The following is a 20,722-nucleotide window of genomic DNA, read 5'->3' on the forward strand; positions in this document are numbered from 1 at the left end:
TGGTGAAAGGCCGGGCAGCTACCGAGGCCGCGAGGTGCTGCGACCGGGATCGTAAGGCACGGGAAGAAATAAAAATAAGAAACCGCGGAGAACTCAGCCGCAGCTGGGGGAGGAAAGGACCGGACTGCGAGAGGGCTGGGAGGCGTGATTGGAAGCCGCTGAGGGAGAGACAGAGCCCGAGCGAGCGGGAGAGACAGAGCCGAGCGAGGGAGACCGAGGAGATTCAGCCAGCGGCTGGAACTGTTCGCCGTCAACGGGTTGTCCCCAGCGCCGGTTGCCCTGCTGAGAAAAGGGAACAAAGAACGCACTGAAGCCGGCGCGCAGGCTGCGAGCCCCGAAAGCCAGCGGTCGTCGCCCGAGGGAAAAGCTTACCCCTCCCGCCAGTAGGCGGAGAAGAAGACAGGAGCGGGAAACCGCCATTTTGAAAGTGGGCGGGGAAGAAGACAAGCGCAGGAAACCGCCATTTTTGGAAAAAAAAAAGAAAATAAAAAGTTAAAGAAAAATTTCGTTGTTGTTTCTCAGGAAGATTGTGAAGATGCCTAAGCGTGGCAACATCAACGAATTCGATTCTGATGTGGAAGATTGGACCACGTATGTAGAACGCATCGAGATATATTGTAAGGTCAATAAGATAGCAAATTATGATAAAGCTCTAACCTTACTAAACTCAATGGGTGCGAAGACATACGGGTTATTGAAGCATCTTCTATCACCAGCTAAACCGACGGATCAGTCTTTCGCTAATATTGTTGCTGTCCTGAAGGATCATGTGAACCCCACACCGCTGATGTTAGCGGAACGAGCTACATTTTACGGGAGAACGCAACTAAAGGAGGAAAGCAACGCGGAGTACCTGGTTGAACTGCGTAGGCTAGCAAAATACTGTCAGTTTGGGGTAAATCTGACAGAGGCACTGAGAGACAAGTTCGTGTGCGGGATGTCGAAGGAAGGAACACAAAAGCGACTGCTCGAAGAGAACGATCTTACACTTGATAAGGCTGTCCTTATTGCAGCATCACACGAAGCCGCAGCGAGAGGCACGGCGGAAATGCAGCTGAAGACAGCGGTACTCAGTGTGGATCAAATGACTTCGGGTACAACGAAATGTTACCGTTGTGGGAAGACAACACACGACCAGAACCAATGCTGGTTTAAAAACCAGGAATGTAGAAAATGTGGCAAACTTGGTCACATAGCTAAAGTATGCCGGTCAGGAAAGAAGACCAGCAACAATAAGTTACCGCAGAAGAAGTACAGAAAGGTACATAAGGTGACTGTGAAGAGTCCAGATGAACTGAATTCGGATTCAGACCCCAACAGCAAGGAACTGGGTAGTCTGAGGATTCACAATGTGAGTAAAGAAGCTGACCGACAAACTATCTGGGTCACACTGCAGATTGCAAAAGTCCAAGTGAAGATGGAAGTGGACACCGGATCGGCGTTGACGGTCATGAATAAACAAGATTACAAAAAGTTATTCAAACATATTCCCCTACAGGATACGGAGATAGTGTTGCAGACATACACGGGGCATAAAGTATACCCCATCGGAAAGATAATAGTCAAGGTGAGACACAAGGGCAAAGATCACCAAGGAATGGACTTATATGTACTACCCAAGGGAGGTCCACAACTTCTGGGACGGGAGTGGATCAGGAAAATAAAGATAGACTGGCACTCACTAAACACAATGACGGTAGATTTCGGAAAGAAAGATGTCAAACCTGAACGGTTGTCCAGAATATTGGACGAGGCTAAAGAGGTATTCCAGCAGGGACTGGGAACACTGAGAGGAATTAAGGCAAAAATCAAGATTGCAGAACATGCAAGCCCAAAATTTTTCAAAGCCAGATCAGTACCTTACGCGATACGACCTGCTGTGGAGGCAGAACTGGAAGAGCTTGAACGTGCAGAGGTACTGTTGAAGGTGGACTGGAGTGAGTGGGCCACGCCCATTGTTCCCGTCATGAAGTCTTCATCAAGTAACAAGTCAGGGGGACCGGGGAAGGTCCGCATCTGCGGAGACTTCAAGATCACAGTTAATCCGGTGCTTCACACGGTACAATACCCGCTTCCGCGGATTGAGGATATCTTTGCTTCATTGTCTGGCGGGAAACACTTCACCAAGATAGACCTGGCACAAGCATATTTACAGATGGAGGTCGAGGAAGAGTCACGCCAGTATCTCACAATCAACACGCACAGAGGCTTGTATCGATATAATAGACTGGTTTTTGGAGTAGCTTCGGCTCCAGCAATTTGGCAGAGGGCCATGGAGCAGGTCTTACAGGGTATTCCAAGCACTCAGTGTTACTTGGACGATATCCTGATTACGGGAGAAGACGAGGAGGAACACCTCACAAATTTGAAACTGGTGCTCACCAGGTTGAAGGAATATGGCCTTCGAGTTAATCGCCAGAAATGTGAGTTCTTCCAGAAACGGATCTCGTACTGCGGTCATGTCATTGACCAAGAGGGGCTGCACAAGTCACCTGACAAGATCGAAGCGGTCGTGAAGGCCCCCGCTCCGGAAAATGTATCACAGTTGAGGTCGTTTCTGGGGTTGATTAATTATTACCATAAGTTTCTGCCAAATCTATCCACGGTGCTGCATCCGCTGAATGCTCTGTTGCGGAAAGAAGTACCATGGAAGTGGAGCGAGGACTGTAAGAAGGCCTTTCGCAGAAGCAAGGCGTTGATTACCTCTGAGGAAGTGTTGGCTCACTTCAACCCAACGCTACCTCTTCGTCTAGCTTGTGATGCTTCCCCTTATGGTATTGGAGCTGTACTCTCACACAAGTTACCAAATGGCTCGGAAAGGCCAGTCGCATTTGCGTCCCGATCATTGACCTCCGCTGAGCGAAATTATGCTCAGATAGATAGGGAGGCTCTCAGCCTTGTGTGGGGAGTAAAGAAATTCAATCATTACCTGCAGGGCAAGAAGTTTACATTGCTGACAGACCACCAGCCGTTGGTGTCCATATTCAACCCTAACAAGGCCGTTTCCACTATGACAGCACAAAGGCTACAGAGGTGGTCCGTTCTACTAGGGGCACACCAATATGACATCGAATACAAAAGGTCCAAGCAGCATGGAAATGCTGATGGGTTATCGCGCCTACCATTGCCAGTGGAAGAAGAGGCGACTACAGTGGACCCAGTGGAGATGTTCCACTCAACCATAATGGAATGTCTACCAGTAACAAATTCCATGATCGAAAAGGAAACAAGAAATGACCCGACTCTCTCACGAGTCTACGACTTAAGGGTGGAGGGATGGCCAGTACATGGCGAACCAATGCTGCCAGCATTTTCGCACAGAAGAGAACAGCTGTCAGTGTGCCGAGGAACCTTGATGTGTGGATCGAGAGTGGTGATTCCACCCAAACTCCAGCAGAAAGTACTAAAGGAGCTTCACGAGGGGCATCTGGGTGGAGTGAAAATGAAGAACCTAGCCAGAGCGTTTGTGTGGTGGCCAGGTATTGATGGAGACATCGAAGAAATAACCAAGAGCTGTCTAGGATGCCAGAAGGTCCAAAACGCGCCACCACAAGCTCCTCTGCATCCATGGGAGTGGCCCTCATCTCCATGGCAAAGGGTACATATCGACTTTGCTGGTCCATTTATGGACTCAATGTTTTTAATCGCGGTGGATGCACACTCCAAGTGGCCGGAGGTAATAAAAATGTCCTCCACCACCACGGAAAAAACCATCACAGTATTAAGGACCATATTTGCCAGGAATGGGCTGCCGGAACAGATCTGTTCTGATAATGGACCGCAATTTGTGTCCGAAGAATTCAGGAAGTTCTTAAAAAGCAATGGGGTTAAGCACTATACGTCCGCCCCATACCATCCCGCCACCAATGGATTAGCTGAAAGGTTTGTCCAGACCTTCAAGAAGGCCATAAAGGCCATGGGTAATGAAGACATAAATCTACAACATAAGGTAGATAACTTCTTGTTGGCGTACAGGAATGCAACACATGCGGTCAAAACCAAACTCCCGCCATGATGTTTTTCAATAGAAGAATAAGATGCCGGCTGGATTTGATTAAGCCAAACGTCAGAAGGGACGTAGAGAACCGGCAATTTCAAGGCATGAATGAAAGGCCAACTAGATCCTTTCAGATAGGTCAACAAGTTTTGGCCCGGGACTACCGTACCGAGAAATGGCAGCCGGGAACTATTGGAAAAAGGCTAGGACCGTTGATGTATACCGTGGACATTGGTGAAAGCATAATAAGGCGCCATGTTGACCAGATCATAGAATCATCCACAAAGGCCCAACCTACTCCACAACTCTATACGTCTAATGTTGAAGCAGAGATACCCAGAGCATCTACCTCCGATCCGGTAATACTGGAATCCGATGAACCTGAAACGGTCCTTCAAGCCGAATCGACCTTGCCAGAAGAACCAACTACACCACCGAAAACGACTACACCACCGAGGCGTTATCCGGACAGAGTCCGGAAGCCTCCAGAGAGACTGAATCTGTGAACTGTTTCACATAAAGTTGTATATATGTTAAGATGTTATATTAATGGGAATATGTATATATTGTTAACCTAAAAAGGGAGGATTGTAGTGTATGTAACGTTCCACCTTGAAGAGAACTATTTTAAGGGTTGCACTACTTTATCTTGGCTACTGTATACTGTAATACCGGTGGTGACCACACCGGTATATAAGTGCTGTGTAAGGATTTATTGGGCAGATTCGCCCTGACCTTCGCATAGTAAAGTCCTGTTAAAGTTACTCTTGTAGTCTGTGTATTAATTCACCATATGCCCACAGATTTTACAACTGTGGCCCCTCTCCCAGATTCCAGCCCCAGCTCTGTGCTGCCTGCGGCCCCTCTCCCAGATTCCAGCCCCAGCTCTGTGCTGCCTGCGGCCCCTCTCCCAGATTCCAGTCCCAGCTCTGTGCTGCCTGCGGCCCCTCTCCCAGATTCCAGCCCCAGCTCTGTGCTGCCTGCTGCCCCTCTCCCAGATTCCAGCCCCAGCTCTGTGCTGCCTGAGGCCCCTCTCCCAGATTCCAGCCCCAGCTCTGTGCTGCCTGCGGCCCCTCTCCCAGATTCCAGCCCCAGCTCTGTGCTGCCTGCGGCCCCTCTCCCAGATTCCAGCCCCAGCTCGGTGCTGCCTGCGGCCCCTCTCCCAGATTCCAGCCCCAGCTCTGTGCTGCCTGCTGCCCCTCTCCCAGATTCCAGCCCCAGCTCTGTGCTGCCTGCGGCCCCTCTCCCAGATTCCAGCCCCAGCTCGGTGCTGCCTGAGCTGCTCTCACCTGGGGACAGCGCGTCACAATCGGCCCCAGCTCACCTGAGCTGGAGAGGCCCCGCCCCCTTGCCGCGCCACCATTGGTTGGAGGACCAGGCCGCCCAGTTCAGTCCTCCCAGCTCAACTCTCGTCCTATTGGTCCGCGCTCCCGTCAGTCACTGGCCGGGTCGGCCTCCATCCACCTGATTGGGCCTCTTCCTGTGATGACGTCACAATCGGGCCCCAGCCTCAGCACCGGGGAGTAAAGTCCCGCCCCCTTGCCGCGCCACCATTGGTTGGAGGACCAGGCCGCCCAGTTCAGTCCTCCCAGCTCAGCGCTCCCGTCAGTCAGAATCACAGCTCCGGCTCACTCCGCCCCCCCGCGCGGCTCAATCCGCTCCGTTCGGTGTCCGCGGAGGTCCCGCCCGCCCGACTCTCAGGTTTGGTTTTCTCGTCTTTTACTTTATAATCTCGCTCTCCGCTCCCCCCTCACCTCGACTTAAATCGATTCCCCAACACTTTACTTTACCCCGGCCGCTGATTCTGCCTCTTCCCTGGGCCCGGCCTTCAATCCATTCCCCGGAGGCCCCGCGCAGGCGCACTGGCAGCCTGGTGTTGTGGTGAGGCCGAATGAGCATGCGCGGCCCCGCCTCTCCACATTTAAAGGGACACCCGCCCCGCCTCTCCACATTTAAAGGGACACCCACCGCCCTCCACATTTAAAGGGACACCCACCCCCTCCACATTTAAAGGGACTCCCTCCCCGCTGCACATTTATAAGAACATAAGAAGTAGGAGCAGGAGTCGGCCACACGGCCCCTCGGGCCTGCTCCGCCATTCAATAGGATCATGGCTGATCCGAATCTAGACTCACGTCCACTTCCCTGCCCGCTCCCCGTAACCCCTAATTCCCTTATCAGCTAGTTTCTATAGTTATATAAAAAGAAAAAGGGTGGCTAAAGTAAATGTTGGTCCCTTAGAGGATGAGACCGGGAAATTAATGGTGGGAAACATGGAGATGACAAAAACACTGAACAATTATTTTGTTTCAGTGTTTATGGTAGAGGACACTAAGAATATCCCAACACTGGACAAACAGGGGGCTCTAGGGGGGGGAGGGGGAGGAGCTAAATACAATTAAAATCACTAAGGAATTGATACTCAGTAAAATAATGGGACTCAAGGCGGATAAATCACCTGGACCTGATGGCTTACATCCTCGGGTCTTGAGGGAAGTGGCGGGAGGGATTGTGGATGCATTGGTAATAATTTTCCAAAACTCCCTGGACTCAGCAAAGGTCCCGGCAGATTGGAAAACTGCTAATGTAACACCCTTATTTAAAAAGGGTAGTAGGCAAAAGGCTGGAAACTATAGACCAGTTAGCCTAACATCTGTGGTTGGTAAAATTTTGGAGTCCATTATTAAGGAGACAGTAACGGGACATTTGGATAAACATAATTTAATAGGACAAACTCAGCATGGTTTTATGAAGGGGAAGTCCTGTTTGACAAACTTGCTTGAGTTCTTTGAGGATGTAACATACAGGGTGGATAAAGGGGAACCAGTGGACATAGTGTATTTAGACTTCCAAAAGGCATTTGACAAGGTGCCACACAAAAGATTATTGCTCAAGATAAAAAATCACGGGATTGGGGGTAATATTCTGGCATGGGTGGAGGATTGGTTATCTAACAGAAAGCAGAGAGTTGGGATAAATGGTTCATTCTCAGACTGGCAATCAGTAACTAGTGGTGTTCCACAGGGGTCAGTGCTGGGTCCCCAACTCTTTACAATCTATATTAACGATTTGGAGGAGGGGACCGAGTATCAAAGTTTGCAGATGATACAAAGATGGGAGGGAAAGTCGTGAGTGAGGAGGACATAAAAAACCTGCAAAGGGACATAGACAGGCTAAGTAAGTGGGCAGAGATTTGGCAGATGGAATACAATACTGGAAAGTGTGAGGTTATGCACTTTGGCAGGAAAAATCATCGAGCAAGTTATTATCTTAATGGCATGAAACTGGAAAGTACTGCAGTACAAAGGGATCTGGGGGTCCTGGTGCGTGAAACTCAAAAAGTTAGTATGCAGGTGCAGCAAGTGATCCAAGAAGGCCAATGGAATGTTGGCTTTTATTGCTAGGGGGATAGAATATAAAAACAGGGAGGTATTGCTGCAGTTATACAAGGTATTGGTGAGACCGCACCTGGAATACTGCATACAGTTTTGGTGTCCACACTTAAGAAAAGACATACTTGCTCTCGAGTCAGTACAAAGAAGGTTCACTCGGTTAATCCCGGGGATGAGGGGGTGGTCAAATGAGGAGAGGTTGAGTAGATTGGGACTCTACTCATTGGAGTTCAGAAGAATGAGAGGCGATCATATTGAAACATATAAGATTGTGAAGGGGCTTGAACGGGTGGATGCGGTGAGGATGTTCCCGATGATGGGTGAAACTAGAACTAGGGGGCATAATCTTAGAATAAGGGGCTGCTCTTTCAAAACTGAGATGAGGAGAAACTTCTTTACTCAGAGCGTAGTAGGTCCATGGAATATGCTGCCCCAGAGAGCTGTGGAAGCTACATCATTAAATAAATTTAAAACAGAAATAGACAGTTTCCTAGAAGTAAAGGGAATTAGGGGTTACGGGGAGTGGGCAGGAAGTCGGACATGAGTCTAGGTTCGGAACGGTCATGGCCCTGTGGGTGGCGGAGCGGGCCCAGGGGCCGTGTAGCCTGGTCCTGCTCCGACTTCTTGTGTTCTAATTCTGTGTTAGATTTCAGGAGATGGTTCTATTCACAGGGATTAGTGGAGACCTCGGGAACAGGCTGCCAGCTAGGAGTCCTTCAAGAGTAAATTGGGCCTGTTCCTGGCTGGGGTGGAGATCACCTTTTACAGAAGGTAAGTACTGCAGAAAATACAGGGACAGAGTGATCTCCTGGACGAGTTTCGATCACCTAGATGGGTCGGAGAGGAATTTCCCAGATTTTTTTCGCCCAAATTGGCCATTGGATTTTTTATCTGGTTTTTCGCCTCTCCCGGGAGATCACATGGGTTCGGGTGGGATGGAGATTGGAAGTAGATTTAAGGTTAGGATCAGATCAGCCATGATCTTATTGAATGGCGGAGCAGGCTCGAGGGGCCGATTGGCCTACTCCTGCTCCTATTTCTTATGTTCTTATGTAAACTGTCTATCTCCGTTTTAAATCTATTTAATGTTGCAGCTTTCTGGGGCAGCAAATTCCATAGATTTACCACCCTCTGAGTGAAGAAGTTTCTCCTCATCTCAGTTTTGAAAGGGCAGCCCCTTATTCTAAGATTATGCCCCCTAGTTCTAGTCTCACCCATCAGTGGAAACATCCTCACCGCATCCACCCAATCAAGCCCCCTCACAATCTTAAATGTTTCGATAAGATCGCCTCTCATTCTTCTGAACTCCAATGAGTAGAGGCCCAACCTACTCAACCTTTCCTCATATGTCCACCCCCTCATCTCTGGAATCAACCGAGTGAACCTTCTCTGAACCGCCTCGAGAACAAGTATAGCTTTTCTTAAATATAGAAACCAAAACTGCATGCAGTATTCCAGGCGTGGCCTCACCAATACCCTGTATAACTGCAGCAAGATTTCCCTGTTTTTATACTCCATTTAAAGGGACACCCACCCCCTCCACATTTAAAGGGACTACCTCCCCCCTCTCATGTCCTCTACTGTGGAGGAGGAATTCCTGGAGTGTTTACGGGATGGTTAGACTGGGTATTGTGGAAACGTGAATAAAATGGACAATGAATTGGCTTACAAAAATGGTTTGGATGTGGAAATGGGAATAAAATGGGCAATGAATTGGCTTACAAAATGGCTTCACACAAGGAAAGTCTAGATTAGATTAAAAAGCAGCCCCAGCTTTGCAAAGTGCAAAAGCTAGCAGCACAGAGAGAATCTGCCTCAGCCTGAGGCCAAGTATTAACGAAGTGCTAACGACCAGATCAGGGCCACTGAAAGGGCCTAACTGCTGACTAGAGAATGATTGACTAGCCATTGTTCGGTGCCCACAGCAGTGAGACAAGTCAGGACTTGCCTGCCAGACTGAAGACCAGATCATGGTCAAACCGAAAGGGCTTGAGTGATCCCCATTGGAGAACGCTTGTTGCCAGGGAAGTGATGTAAGGAAACACTTGTTGCCAGGGAAGTGATGTAATGACCCTTGTCCAACGGTATAATAGGGGCTTCCCCACTGGTATTCTCTCTCTTAGCCAGAAGGCGTGTGGAACATCAAGAGGGTCAGACATCTCCCGGGGACGTAAATGCTGGCACCACGTGTCTAACCCGGTGTGACCCTCGGGACACGAATGTACTGTCGATATGCTGTATGACCACTCCGAACAGTAATGAATAAAATGATGTTGTTTTAACTCTCTGAACCCTCGAGCCTGGAATTCTTCGTACTACGGAACTCAAGAAGAGGACCAGAAAAACCCGGTCCTTACAACTTGGCGTAGTCACGGCAGGATCGCAAGACATCAAGAAAGGGGAAAAAGGTAAGCACTGGAATTTATTGTGCCCTTTTTGCACCCTGTCTCTGCGATCTTTATTGAACGAACCAACCGGGTAGCGTACCCCCTGGCTGGCGGTTAACGGAGCACAGGTCCCATTGCTAGCTAGCACGCGGCGGAGTCCGGGACGACTCTAATCTATTTTAAACTTATTCGTTAAGTCTACGACCTGTGGCAACATGACGGAACCAAGTAGAAAACCAACGACGGAAAAAGGAGGCAGAGCCCCTCCTGAGACCACGTTAGAAGAAATAGTAATCCAACTCAAGCAGTATATAGAAAGTACATTCGATGTCCCACAACATGAATATATCGAACAAAAATGTGGTGCCTCAAAAGGACAATGGTCCCTTGATGATATAAAAAGAGCATGGGGCAAGACCACCCGTATGAAAGGAGGGAAAAGAAAAACGGGCTGGGTATTGGCCACCTTGAAACAGTGTAGGCAGAGAGGGGAAATAACTCGGAAGGCGGCAGAAGCCAAAGAAAAAGAACAAAAAACAGCTCTCCATGAACAGATAACAAAATACAAAACCGAGTTAGAGAAACACCAAAAATGCCTTGAAAAAGCAAACGAAAGAGCAGAAAAGTGGAAGGCAAAAACCAAGAAGGAAAGGGAAATACACAGGGAAAGTCCCGGAGTGGTGACGATTACTCCGACGCCCTTGTATCCTACCTATCCTGCAGCGCCCCCTACAGCCCCTCCGGCATATGAACAGCCCACGCCCCAACCCCGAGCAAACGAAGCCCATATTGCTAAAATAAATACTCCTCTTACGGATTCATCAGATGAAGAAGATATAACCAAGAAACCACCCCCACGCCTTGCCCCCATCAGGTTACAAAAACATGAAGTAGGCGGCCGAAATCTCCGAATTTATACCTATTACCAGGTTATAGCAGTAGTAGTTAGCGCAAGAGAGTCGGCCGCCCTGACGGCAATAGTAAATATGGCCGTCACCGGACGAGCAAACACCCTACTTAACGCAGCCAGACAAAGCATCGGGGCCACGGCGCATCGGGCTCAGTTCGCCGGTTCCAGTCCAGCTGGAGATTTGTGTTTTTTAATCCAAGCACCTTACGGAGAGGGAGGAGGGAGAGCGAGTGAAAGCAAGATCCCAACATACAGGAGAGAGAGAGAGAAAGCGGAGAGAGCCCTTCTTCCAGTCCTAGCCATGTCTGCGTTCGCCTGCCACGATTACTTCGCCGCCGAGTGCTTGATGTCCATTTCCAGCGAGGCGGTGTGGCGCGCCGAACATGCGCAGGAGATCGGCATCTTCCCGCAGCGCATCAGCCAGGTCTCGAGCAGCAGCTACTTCATCCCCGAGCCCGGCGGGAAAATTATCGGTGTTTTTAAAACTAAAAATGAGGAACCGTATGGTCAGCTGAACCCTAAATGGACCAAGTGGCTGCAGAAGCTCTGCTGTCCGTGCTGCTTTGGCAGAGACTGTCTTGTCCTCAATCAGGGCTATCTGTCGGAAGCTGGGGCCAGCCTGGTGTACCAGAAACTGGGGCTTAACATAGTACCGAAGACTAAGGTGGTGTATTTAGCAAGCGAGACTTTTAACTACAGTGTAATCGACCGAGGGAAATCTCGGGGAAGAAACTGGCTCTCGAGAAAGTGCCGAAAGTTGAGCAGCAGAGGGCCGAGACACAGGAACTACCCTTACACAATCCCAAAATGGTCCTTTACACGGATGGGTCATCCTTTGTGGAAAAAGGAACCCGATTGGCAGGGTGGGCGGTTACAACAGAATTCGCAGTAGTACGAGCAGGAAGTATGGGAGGAGGGGCCTCAGCACAACAGGCAGAACTAGTCGCCCTCACCCAAGCCTGTCTCTATGCTCGAGACAAGACGGCCAATATATATACCGATTCTAGATATGCTTTTGGCATCGCTCATAACTTTGGACAACTATGGAAACAAAGAGGTTCTCTGACAGCTGCAGGTTAAACAACGGCTCACTAAGTATCACTCTGAAGGAGTGCCATGACCTCAGGCCCTACCCCTTGTCCTATGTAGTATTCGAGCCACCCCGAATAGGACCACTGGACTCAGCCCCTATGAGGTCGTTACCGGTAGACCAATGTCGCTACCCGGAACAATAGATCTACGTAGGGCTGACATTCATCTTCTAAGTGACACAGTACTAAAGTATTGCAAAGATCTAACAGATGCTGTCAGTTTTGCTTCCCAACAGGTCAGCGCAGCTTGGCAAGAACCCCCACCGGGAGGACACAGTTTAGTCCCCGGGCTACAAGTTTGGGTAAAGAAAATAAAGCCAGCCCCCCTGGAAGACAAGTGGGAAGGTCCGTATGTCATCCTGTTGACCACAGGAGCAGCCGTGAAAGTACAAGGAAAGAAAGCTTGGATACACGCGTCACACGTGAAAAGGGATACGACAGGAGCCCCAACAGAAGAATAAATTGGACTTATTGTGTACCATGATTCCCATCAGCATATTGCTGGCCATCTCCTTTACCCCATGGGTAGGAGGTACAGAGAATAACTTATTTTATCAGACCCACCTACAGATACATGGAGACCGGAGTGTATGCTACCCCCTGGCCACATCAGTGGAATCCTGGTTTGCAGCCACACCAGGTTGGCAACCCCTCCCACTATATACCGCCGACACAACGAAACAGACATGCGAGGGCCAGACAGGTCGATATAGCCAGGGCGTTCGGGGGCAATGCGTGCAGCTAATAAGCTCAACAAACCCCGGTTGCCGAGGGCTCGTGGGTGAGAATTGTACAACGTCAGGTAGCTATCCCCTGTGTTTTACGGGTAAGGGATGGGGATGCGTATATGCCCTTGTCCCCCAGGACAATACCTGCATACAGCAACAATGTGCCCGACACCACTGTCAGGTACACAGGGGCCAGCTGGCCTGTACATGCGAGGAACAAGGTGCTTTAATGTCACAGCAGGAAGACAATTCATTTGTGGTCAGTGTAACGGGACCCATGTATCATCCGGTAAATGGATCTTCCCATTTGATACATTCCAGCTGTCCGGGTCTGGGGGAAACTCAAATGACCCCCTTAACTATTATTAGACACAGTTTGCGAAGGTTGATAACCGGGAGGTCAAATGTTACCGAGCGAAGCACGGGTTTGCGTTCCTCCTCAATGGAACGTATACAACAGCGACGCCAAAACTCCCCTCTCTCTTCGCAGTAGGAGTAATCGCCCCCGTAGCTGTTCCCTGCCCCACCAGTACACCATCCAGACGGAAACACCGGGCAGTCTCCGAGGAGTTCTGTGCTGATTGGCGAGATCTGACCACACTGGGTAGCTCAGTAGGGTGGGGTATTCTATCGGCCATATCATTGGGAGGGGGCGCAGGAGTGATAGCAGCCAAGAATAGGAATTATCTAATGTGCGGAATCACCCTCCTGGGCAATAGCACCATTAAAGCATTAACCGCCATAAATAAGCAAATGGCAACCCTACGTCTTTTTAGCATGCAAAACCGATATGCTTTGGACTACCTCTTGGCACAAGAGGGAGGTGTGTGTATGATTATAGGAGACAAATGCATTACAAACGTCAATAGTGAGAGACAAAATATCCAAGACGCTATAGACAAGATTAAAAATCAACTGGCCGACTTCATTGAAGCCGGAGAGGGTGAAGGATGGTTTACATGGCTGAAAACATTGGGACAGAAATTACTGTATGGTTTGATTGTTATAAGTGGTGTAATTTTGGGAATTATTATTGTTGTAAATAGTATCAAATGTTGTATAAGTCATGCAGGAGCTACTATACCCCCTCGCCTCTCCCGAATATGGGTAGAAGTAGACACAGCAAAGCAGGGGGAAGCCCCAGAGGAAGCCTGTTCGGTCCTACACAGTTATCTGTAAATTCGAAATTAAAACCCTTTTGGTTGTGTTCATGGCCAGAACACAAACAAAACGGAGACACGGTGTGTTTTTGATAAAGTGCACTATCAAGAGTATACCTTGTATATAATGATTCTTGTAGATTGTATAATCAAAGGGAGGGATGTGGAAACGTGAATAAAATGGACAATGAATTGGCTTACAAAAATGGTTTGGATATGGAAATGGGAATAAAAAGGGCAATGAATTGGCTTACAAAATGGCTTCACACAAGGAAAGTCTAGATTAGATTAAAAAGCAGCCCCAGCTTTGCAAAGTGCAAAAGCTAGCAGCACAGAGAGAATCTGCCTCAGCCTGAGGCCAAGTGTTAACGAAGTGCTAACGACCAGATCAGGGCCACTGAAAAAGCCTAACTGCTGACTAGAGAATGATTGACTAGCCATTGTTCAGTGCCCACAGCAGTGAGGCAAGTCAGGACTTGCCTGCCAGACTGAAGACCAGATCATGGTCAAACCGAAAGGGCTTGAGTGACCCCTTATTGGAGAACGCTTGTTGCCAGGGAAGTGATGTAAGGAAACACTTGTTGCCAGGGAAGTGATGTAGTGACCCTTGTCCAACAGTATAATAGGGGCTTCCCCACAGGTATTCTCTCTCTTAGCCAGAAGGCGTGTGGAACATCAAGAGGGTCAGACATCTCCCGGGGACATAAGTGCTGGCACCACGTGTCTAACCCGGGGTGACCCTCGGGACACGAATGTACTGTCGATATGCTGTATGACCACTCCGAACAGTAATGAATAAAATGATGTTGTTTTAACTCTCCGAACCCTCGAGCCTGGAATTCTTCGTACTACGGAACTCAAGAAGAGGACCAGAAAAACCCGGTTCTTACAGTGCTAACTGTAATTATAAGGCCGTGTCTGCAGAAGAACATAGGGAAGAGTCTGTACGGGATGCATTTATTAATGGATTACTGTCTGGATCAATTCGTCAGCGGTTATTAGAAAATAAGACCTTGGATCTTAAGAGTGCTTTTGAGCAAACCTCTACATTGGATTTGGCTCAGAGAAGTTCGGATTCTTATGCTCTTTTTGATCGGCCTGCGACCGTGGTTTCGGCAGTTCCAAATGAAAGGGAATTACGTGGATTTAATAGGAGTGGTTTATCAGATTCCGAAACCGTTTCTACTTCGGCAGCTGTTGTCTCTCGGATTCAGAAGTGTTATTTTTGCGGGAATGCCCGGCACCCCCGTTTAAAGTGCCCTGCCCGGGAGGCTGTGTGTAGTAAATGTGGCAAGGGAGGTCATTACGCACGTGTTTGCAAATCGGTTGCCTCCTCTGCGACCATTCAGCCTTTAGATAGGGCTTTTATTGCATTAGTTTCTGCCGCCTTTTCCCATGGCCTAAACAAAGCTATAGTTATGGCCCAAGTTAATGGGTTAGAAGTGAAGGCCCTTATAGATACGGGCAGTACTGAGAGCTTTATAAGTCTTCAGCTTGTGAGGGAGAAGCGTTTGAAAATTTCGCCTGTTTCCTATCAGGTGTGTATGGCTCAGACGACTCTCACCTCACAAGTAGCTGGTTGTTGCCTTGTGAAATTAATTCTCCTAGGTAATACGTATACTGATATACGCCTATCCGTTCTGCCTAATCTCTGTGCGGACATTTTGATTGGTCACGATGTGCTTCAATTACATGAGTCCCTCAGTCTTTCTTTCGGAGGAACCAAGCCACCTTTGTCTATTTGTGGATTAACTTCTTTATTCATTTCTCCATTATCACTTTTTTCCAATTTGATGCCGGACTGTAAGCCAATTACTACCAAGTCAAGAAGGTATAGCAGTCAGGATAAAGAATTTATTAATTCTGAAGTTCAACGTCTTTTATCGGAAGGAATCATTGAACCTAGTTTTTCGCCCTGGCGGGCACAGGTAGTTGTCACCACTAATGAGAGACATAAGAAGCGAATGGTGATAGACTACTCTCAAACTATTAACAGGTATACTCAATTAGATGCGTACCCCCTGCCTAAGATTGATGAGCTTATCAATAAAGTATCTCAATATAAGGTTTTTAGCACTATTGATCTAAAGAGTGCTTATCATCAGATTCCTATCGCTAAGAGGGACAAAACCATATACGGCCTTTGAAGCTGGCGGAAAGCTGTACCAGTTTTGCCGAGTACCATTCGGTGTTACTAACGGTGTCGCCTGTTTTCAACGGGCAATGGATGCTTTTATAAGTGATAATTCTCTCTCTGACACCTTCTCATATTTAGATGACATCACGGTGTGTGGCAAATCAAGGGTGGAGCACGATTTTAATCCAGAAAGATTCCTTCAAGTTGCGGAAAAAGTTGGCTTAACTTTCAATAAAGAGAAGTGTATCTTTTCGACCACCGAGGTAAATTTACTGGGGTATATTATCTCGGGAAACAAGATTAAACCAGATCCAGAACGGCTGCGACCACTGATTGATTTACCTTGCCCTACTAATTCTAAGGCCTTGCAACGAGTTGTTGGACTGTTTTCTTATTATTCTAATTGGATTGCAAACTTCTCGCAGAAGATCCGGCCCCTTATTCGGGTTACGACATATCCTCTATCATGGGAGGCTAGGATGTGCTTTGATAATCTTAAAAAGGATATCCTTGGAGCAGTTGTGCATTCTATTGATGAGCAGGTTCCCTTTGTGATTGAGACGGACGCTTCCGATTTTGCAATTGGGGCTACCCTGAACCAAAATGGAAGACCTGTGGCCTTTTTCTCACGTACTCTGAGCAATAGTGAGCAGAGACATTCATCAATAGAGAGAGGCGTACGCAATAGTAGAAGCACTGCGTAAATGGAGACATTATTTATCTGGGCGACATTTTACGTTAGTAACTGACCAAAAATCTGTGTCCTTCATGTTTGATGTCAAACATTTCGGAAAGATTAAAAATGATAAAATAATGAGGCGGAGGATCGAGTTGGCATGCTACCATTTCAATATAGTCTATCGTCCGGGGAAGGATAATGTTGCCGCTGATGCGCTGTCGAGGGCTTATTGTTCTGTGCTTCACGGAGATACGCTTATTAATCTTCATAATGCTTTGTGCCATCCTGGTGTTACGAGGATGATACACTTCGTACGCAGTAAGAATTTGCCCTTTTCAGTTGAAGACGTCAAGCGGATGACTTAGTCATGCTCTGTCTGCGCCCGGTGTAAACCGAATTTCTTTAAGCCTCAACGAGCTCATCTTATAAAGGCTACTTCTCCCTTTGAACGCCTGAGCGTTGATTTTAAGGGGCCTCTTCCTTCAACGACTCAGAATCGAAATATATTTACTGTTGTGGATGAGTTTTCAAGGTTCCCTTTTGCTTTTCCTTGTGCAGATGTATCAGCTGCTACAGTTATTAAATGTCTGACTCAACTTTTTGTCATCTTTGGGATGCCTGCGTATATCCATTCGGATCAGGGAAGTTCTTTTATGTCTTCCCAGTTGAAGGAATACCTCCAGAGTCGGGGAATTTCTACTAGCAGAACTACCCCGTATAATCCCCAGGGTAATGGACAGTGCGAACGATACAATGGGGTGATCTGGGAGGCAGTTATGTTGGCTTTGACATCCCGGAACCTTAAGAATACACAGTGGGAAATGGTACTGCCTGATGCCCTGCATTCCATTAGATCATTGCTTTCAACGGCTACTAATGTGACCCCCCCCCCCATGAAAGGCTCTTCAACTATCCGCGGAGATCCACTACGGGATATTCGGTACCTTCATGGCTTACTATGCAGGGACCTGTGCTGCTCCGACGCCATGTTAGACTGTCAAAAGTATGATCCTTTAGTGGAGGAGGTGGAGCTATTGGAGGCAAATTCCCAATATGCTCACATTCGATTCCAAGATGGGAAAGAAAGTACGGTTTCAGTTAAAGACTTAGCTCCTTGTGGTGGCCAGCCCTCTCCTGAGGACATTAAGAATAGCCATAATTCAGATAATGTTGATGTCGTCAGATACTACGAACATTTCCAATCCTATTGCAGACACTTACAATTCTCTTAGTCTGCCCCCGATGGATGTTCATGACCCTCCCAGTCTACCTTCTAATGGGACTTCCAATCCGGAAACCGTTGATAATCGGGATATTGATAGCCTCCCTGCAGAAGATATTTCTGTGTCTCCTGGTGTGGGAGGGCAAGGAACTCCACCAAGGCTAAGAAGGTCGACACGAACAAGATATCCGGTCGACCGATTAAAAATGGACTTTTAAAATAATTAATAATTTAATAGTAAAATTTTAAAATTGTTGAAGGCATTATACATGTATTGCTCTAGTCATAAATAACTAATTGTAAACTGTAAAGGCTACCTAGGTTGAAGTATATTTTAAAAGGAGGGGTGAATGTGGTGATTATTCTTGTTTTATAGGAAGCATTGTAATTGGTTGCCTGTTTTCCTGCCTTGAGATATATGCTGTAAACTTATTGGTTAGTTGATTCCATGTGACCTGTGGTGGCCATCTTAAATTCAGTTCTCTACAGCTTGGTTGAGACCGGGTGCTCAACATGTACTTGCTGGTTTTTAAGGTTAATAAAGCCGAGCTTTTGAAAGGCAATCTACTCTTTATTGTTTGTAGGCATCGTGTTATGATCTGGAAAGCAATGTCTGAATGAGTGATGGGAGCAGAGACAATAGTAACTTTTAAACCTGAATTAGTGAAATACACAAAGGGGAGAACATTAGCAGTGCTCTGGGCACAGAGCAGGGGAGTGGGACACATTGACCTGCTCTTTCAAAGGGCCCGCTGTGCCCAATGGCCTCATTCTGTGCTGTCTGGTCCCAAGTTTCTATGGTATCAACCTCGAACTCTTTGTTCCTGAGCGAGTAATAAACGAGAAATGTACCTGAATGCTATTTACAGAAGCAGACCTTTAGCGTGTGAAATTGCATTGGGAAGTTTAATTCTGTTAACCAGCAAACTATGACCAAAAATTGATTAAAAAAGGGAGAAAATCAAATGAGTATACCAGCAAGAAACATTTAAAAATTGTAGGAGCTTCTGAAAGTAAGTAAACATGGAGAGTAGCAAAAGTAAGCATTGGTCCCTTAGAGGCTGAGACAGGAGAAACTATAATGGGAAATAAGGAAATGGCAGATTTTAAACAAATATTTTGTATCTGTCTTCACAGTAGAAGACACAAATAGCGCACCAAAAATAGCAGGGAACCAAGGGACTAATGAAAGGACTGACATCAATTACTGTAAGTTCCTTCGAGAAAAAAAGTACTTGAGAAACTAATGGGACTAAAATCCGACAAATCCCCAGGACCTGACGGCCGACATCCTAGGGTTCGACAAGAGGTGGCTGAAGAGAGAGTGGATGCATTGGTTGTGATCTTCCAAAATCCCCTAGATTCTGGAACAGTCCCAGCGGATTAGAAGGTAGAAAAAGTAACCCCGCTATTCTAGAAAGGGGGAAGAGAGAAAGCAGGGAACTACAGGCCAGTGAGCCTGGCGTCAGGAAAATGCTGGAATCCATTATTAAGGGAGGGGTAAGAGGGCACTTAGAAAATCATAATATGATCAGGCGGAGTCAACATGGTTTTATGAAAGAGAAATCATGCTATTAGTGTTTTTTGAGGATGCAACTAGCTGGATAGATAATGGGGAACTGGTGGATGTAAAATATTTGGATTGCCAAAAGGCATTTGATAAGGTGCCACATAAAAGGTTGCTGTGCAAGATAAGGACTCATGGGGTGAGGGTAATATATTAGCTACAAGGACAGGTTGGAGAAGCTGGATTTGTTTTCATTAGAGCAAAGGAGGTTGAGGGGTGATTTGATCGAGGTGTACAAGATTATGACGGGTTTGGATAGACTGGACGGGGAAAGGCTGTTCCCACTAATGGATGGTACGAGGACTAGGGGACACAGATTTAAGGTTTTGGGCAAGATAAAAATGGGGGGGGGGTGGGGGGGAGATGAGTAAAAACCTTTTTATGCAGCGAGTGGTGAGGACCTGGAACTCGCTGCCGATGGAAGTGGTGGAAGTGGAGACACTCAATGTTTTCAAGGGGAGACTGGATAGGCACTTGAGGGAAATAAACTTGCAGGGCTACGGGGATAGAGCGGGGGAATGGGACTGACTGGATTGCTCGACAGAGAGCCGGCACGGACTGGATGGGCCGAATGGCCTCCTTCTGTGCCGTTATGACTATTAGCATTGATAGAGGATTGGTTAACTGACAGAAAACAGAGAGTAGGGATAAACAGGACATTTTCAGCTTGGCAGGCTAGTGGGGTGCCACAAGGATCAGTGCTGGGGCCTCTGCTATTTACAATCTATATTACTGACTTAGATGAAGGGACCGAGTGCAATGTATCCAAGTTTGCTGCTGATACAAAGCTAGGTGGGACAGTAAGCTATGGGGACACAGAGCCTGCAAAGGGATATGGCCAGTCTAAGTGTGCGGGCAGTAAGGTGACAGATGGAATATAATGTGGGGAAATGTGTGCGTATTCACTTTAGTACGAAGAACAGAAAAACAGAACCTTTTTTAAATGGTGAAACATTATTAAATGTTGGTGTTCAGAGAGATTTAGGTGTTCTCGTACAGGAGACAAAGTTAGCATGCAGGTACAGCAAGCAATTGGGCAGGCGGATGGCATGTTGGCCTTTATTACAAGGGGTTGGAATACAACAGTGAGGAAGTCTTGCTACAATTGTACAGAGCTTTGGTGAGACAACACCGGAGTACCGGCCACAGTTTTGGTCTCATGTCGATAAAGGATGGGATAAAGACAGGAGGGAGAAATGATCTTCGCTCCGAAAATAAGTAAAAAAATCAGTTTGGGTGTGAAATAAAGAATAGATTGCCTTTCAAAAGCTAGGCTTTATTAACCTTAAAAAACCAGCAGTACATGTTGAGCACCCAGTCTCAACCAAACTGTAGAAAACTGAATTTAAGATGGCCACCACAGGTCACATGGAATCAACTAACCAATAAGTTTACAGCATATATCTCAAGGCAGGAAAACAGGCAACCAATCACAATGCTTCTTATAAAACA

At 47.3% G+C, this 20,722-nt stretch overlaps 1 protein-coding gene and 1 pseudogene across 2 annotated transcripts in view; one reads left to right on the top strand and one right to left on the bottom strand.

Annotated features, from left to right (window-relative positions):
* LOC147090077 (uncharacterized) overlaps window positions 1-20,722 on the bottom strand; it is a 305,953-nt gene that overhangs the window by 257,884 nt on the left and 27,347 nt on the right. The window lies entirely within an intron of this gene.
* Window positions 8,864-14,485, top strand: LOC147090081 (uncharacterized; annotated as a pseudogene).

Source organism: Somniosus microcephalus, unplaced genomic scaffold (assembly GCF_052327205.1).
Source record: "Somniosus microcephalus isolate GS21.2 unplaced genomic scaffold, FLI_Smic_1.0 unresolved_chr4, whole genome shotgun sequence".
NCBI lineage: Eukaryota > Metazoa > Chordata > Chondrichthyes > Squaliformes > Somniosidae > Somniosus > Somniosus microcephalus.